We start from the raw sequence: 4955 nt of genomic DNA on the forward strand, positions 1-4955 counted from the left end.
TGTTGACATATTAGAATTTTGAGGTGATCTCAACATTGAGTAAGAATAGTGTTATGAACTTGAATTTAAAAAAATAAAACACCAAAACAAATAAAAGAATCGAGTGCATTGCATGTATTCAGAATATTATGCTAAGACGTCGCGCACGGTGTTGGTGTTAAAATGTCCTTTCAGGGTGCGCGCACAGTATTTGAGTATTTTTTAAAACAAAAATTTGGACATATGTAATTAAGGTCTTCCGTTTCCAACGGAAGACCTTTCTATTATTGTGCGGGGAAAAAATTAAGATTATTCTTATTTTTAGGGTCTTCCGTCTTCAGCGGAAGACCCTTCTATTATTCTATTGTTTCTTTTTCACTTTTTAGGGTTTTCCGTTTTTCAACGGAAAACCCTTCTGTTATTCTACTGTTTCTTATTATTATTTTTTTTTTTTATCCGCAAATTTTGTGTAGGCCATTTCTCGTACATTTGTTGTCTGATTGTTATGAAACTTTCAGGGTATGTAGACAATGTTAATATCTCGAGACGTTTTTTTCAAATTTTTAAAATTCACTTCCGGTTATGAGTTATTGCCCTTTAATTGAAAATTGGGGGGTCTTTTGTCCAGAGTTGATCTCGGGAACTACAAAAGATAGTTGCATAAAATTTAGCAGAATTGTTGATAACATTTTATAGTTTTGCTGGCATGAAAAGTTTGGCAAAATGTTTTTTAGTTTTTAAGCTATTTGCCGGTAAAGTATAAGGTTTTGGGGGGTCTGAAATTTTGTTGTTCTTTGTATAATTACCTTTAAACTAAAAATATTTTGTTAATACATATAGAGCAAAAGTTGTTTAGAATAACGAGAGCTTTCATTTAAAATTAAGAAAAAAGGGCTGGCCCCTATAATTAGGGGTCAGCAGCTCATACACGTATTTTTCTGATAGCAAAAATCGTTATCATTTTATGAAAAAAAATTAATTCAGTTATTGTTAATATATTAGATAATGTCATTTGGTGTCAAATTTAAAAAGTTCTGTGCCCTATTTTTTTCAAATTTCATAAAACAAATATGTGTGAATCGTACATGAACGAGTTAATTTGTCTACATAGACACACAAGCGAACAAATGCCGTTTTAAGGCCCAGGCATTTACTGCATTACATTGTGTTGCGTCTTAGATAAATTGTTGTGATTCAATTTCATTTTTTTTTCATCTAGGCTATATCATTTATGAATTCAACTACTTATTTAACACGTTCTAATCGGCCACGCAGAACAAATGTTTGCAATGTTTGTCGCGGACCCGCGAATGTAAACAGTAACGAACGGCATTGTAGAAAAGAGAGAGCGTAATGCAGAAGATAAGTTGTGCATTTTTCGGTGTACACATGCATTTTCAAGTTACTGTGAAACATATGAACATGCACAGGGAACAATACTACATATTTGTATAAGGAGGGATATATTCTCGTGTGAATCGTTTACGAGGAAATTCTGACAGCCACACTTCTGTCGACCATGTCGACGGATGTGTATGTTTCCATTGATCAGCCGTTGATAAGCTACGAGTAATAAAGGGGAAAAGATGGACATTAAAGTGTGTGATCTATTTGGATGTTACTGAAGAAGGTGAGGCTTTTTATTCCTTTTAAAGTTTCTTGTCTATAGTGGTTAAAATGTCAGCATGTTAACTGGTTAACATTTAGTCTATAGATGTACATGTAAGTACGTGCACACTGTCACTGATGTATGTTATTTTTCTAGTCCAGACAATATAAATCCTTTTAACATAATTGAATCCCAAATGTTGTACCTTTCACTTGTTTTTTTCTCCTTTTTACCAGAATTTTGTGTAAATTATACAATTCAATTTATTGACAAAATCCACATGTGGCGAAAGTCATACATACAGTATACAAATATACATGTAGTTGGTACTGTACATAGATTTTCTTATGATATGTCCATTGCGTATGAATTTACAAATATATCTTAATGATTTAACATCTGCTGGGTTAAGAATTTTATAAGAATTACAGAGTTAGATGTTTTGTTATGGTGTGGGTGTTTGTTTACTAACGTGTACTTTTTACATTGTTTACTGGATGTTTAGACTTGCTCGAGGTTCATTGGTGACTGGAAAGGATGACCGAATTTATTTTAAAAAAAATCAGATTGTGAATTTTCAACTCAAAATTCAAAGCAGGGTCTAATTAGAAACATATGTCATTGATCATATTCTTGTGCGGAAGACTCCAAATGTAGACATAAATACCCTGTAGACATACATGTAACATCAAGTAAATAAAATTGTATACTTCAGACTTCAGAGTTAAAACATGACTAAAAAGTCTTTAATATTTTTATGATGCCGATCAATGTATCATTAGAGAGGTTTAGCAGACCAACGGGTACCCGGTACATGTACTTGTACATGTAGTTTACAAGTTAGAACTATGCGTACCACTCTACCAGTTCACATAATTTTTCTTGTTTAGCAGTTTTGATGTGGACTTGAATTGTCCTTGTTAATGTTTAAAATGTAATTTTTCATTTATATTCTCTTTTTTTAATCTGACTACTGGCAGTACTGGCATGCCAGCAGTTCTTGTCGAGGACCATTTCTCGCTGGTGCAATGTTACATCATATTTTCGTATATAATTTTATGTGTTGATAAAATGACGTAACAATGCACTGATGAAAAATGGTACTCAACAATAACTGATCGCATGCCAATATTGATTAATTACAGACAAAAACTGAAGGTTGCAAGTGTTATTTTTTATTGAACACCATTGTTTAAAATAACTTTTTATATATGTGACGGTCAGACCGGTTTAAATACCAGTGTTCAGTTGGTAGAGCACCTGACTAGAGATTCAGGGGGCCCAGGTTTAATTCCTGGTTTGGTCCTTCATTATTTCTCCCATCCTGTTACAATATTAAGGCTTAGACGTTTCTGTACTTAGCCGATTCGGTACATATCACTATACATGAGATGCGATACGATACATATCACGATACATTGCAACTAAATGAAAACATGAATAAGGGTTAAAAATTTATTCAATCTGTCGATGTATTACCGCATGTCCAAAGTTATTTTGATATATTTTAAATGAGCGTTGCACAATTTACAAATTACTTAAGTCTCATATACACTACTTTTTCATTAACAAGTAATCCAAAAGTTGTCCACACTCCAGATTTAGCTTCCTACAGGTTTGACAACTTTACGAGGTTTTCCGCCATCTTTGTACTTTCATATTAGGCGCGCAGACTAAAAAATAGCCGATATATGAAGCTCAGATATTTTTGGAAAATAAAACAAAGTCCGCATAGGTATCGTAATGTATTAATGGTAAATGTAACAATCCAAATATCGTCAAAATAAATACCGTGATGCACCGGTGCATCGGTGGATCGTTCCATCCCCATACAATATTGGTGTTGTAACCAACCCCTGGAACTGACAGGTTAACTCCTGCCAGGGGAAGAGCCAGGGGTGATCTTTGAGGGTGAAGATCATTTAAGGGGGGGGGGGGGGATGTGATGGTCAGACTGGTTTGAATACCGGTGCCAGATACATGTAGCTCAGTTGGTAGAGCACTTGACTAGAGATTCAGAGGGCAAGGTTCGAATCCCAGTCTGTTCTGTCATTATTTCTCCCATCTTGTACATATATATCAGATCTATTCAAGTCAGTGTCAGCTACATTATGCATAAACAATTTTACCCGCTCCTAAACCACAAACTTTCTTATTAGTGGATTCAGCTTACTGCTGATTGGCTGCTGTTGCAGCAGACTTATAATATATGCACGCACAAAACACAATGAACTTATCAGAGAATGAAAAATTCATCGAGTTACTTTCAACTGTTGGAATTTGGGTATTTTTTAAAAATGTATACTTGTGACAAAACATATGATTATGTGGTACATACAGCTGTAGCTTTATGAAGAAAATTTTGGTTAGACCATATATACCTATCATGCAAGTAAATGATATTTACAAAAAACTTGCAATTTATGGCGCACGAAATATACGCTACTTTTATAAAGATTGACATACATGTAATGTAACACATTCTGTGAAAAATAATCTATTAAAAATTCTTCATTAAGTTTACTCATACATGTTTTATGCTTATTACACATAGTATTGTTTTTAAAAAATGTAATTTAAAAGAAAAGAAACCAAAACCCTCGCCAAATTTATTTGCAAAAAAAAAAACCGGTAGAATTGATAAAACATGGTATACCAGAAGGAAATACATGTACTTTGAGCTAATTATTTTTTTTTTTTTATTTCAGCTCAAAACAGCCTCTTGTTACCACATGGCTTTTACCGGTACCTGTTGATTCTTGTGGGTCAGCTCCTGAGATTAACCTGTCACCTCTATCCACATGCATATTCCTTGTGTTCTACAGACTATTTACCGGTAATTCAAATTAAATCCGATAATGCATGAACAATAATGGAACTTGAAGAAAGCATCATGCCATGTTGTGGTTTGTGTTTGATAAGAAATTATGAAAACAAAATTAAGGCTGTTTAAAGAAATTCATAATTGCTGTGAAAATTTGTTTTTCAATAAAAGTATGCAATTATGTTTCCTTTATTTTTTATTTCATAAAGATATTTAGATGTGTTTACATAATTGAAAAATCCCCCCCCCCCTCCCCTCTATTTAATTGTCTGCATTAAGATTACATGTAGGATATGTAAATGTACATTTGACTTTGAAATAACATCTGCTATGATAATTACTTTTGAAATGAACAAGAAACAACCTATTTCTACCTTTCTAAGGTATATATGCAGAAAAAAAGTAGAAAAACATGTCAAATTTGAACATTTTTCATGGAAATCAACTCTGTCTCCAGCTACCTGGGTGTTTGAAGTTTATTTTAATTTAAGGCAGATGTCTAACTTGTAGGTTGTATCTTACTATTTTAGCATGGTTAGAAGG

The 4955-nt window shown here is 33.3% G+C and overlaps 1 long non-coding RNA gene across 1 annotated transcript; it reads left to right on the plus strand.

The window, feature by feature from the left end:
- Nucleotides 1-791: 791 nt before the first annotated feature.
- Nucleotides 792-4593, plus strand: LOC136270208 (uncharacterized). The gene is made up of 2 exons (XR_010707946.1): nt 792-1609; nt 4297-4593. It is a non-coding gene; the product is annotated as an uncharacterized lncRNA (long non-coding RNA).
- The last annotated feature ends 362 nt before the right edge of the window (nt 4594-4955 follow it).

This window comes from Magallana gigas, chromosome 7 (assembly GCF_963853765.1).
Source record: "Magallana gigas chromosome 7, xbMagGiga1.1, whole genome shotgun sequence".
NCBI lineage: Eukaryota > Metazoa > Mollusca > Bivalvia > Ostreida > Ostreidae > Magallana > Magallana gigas.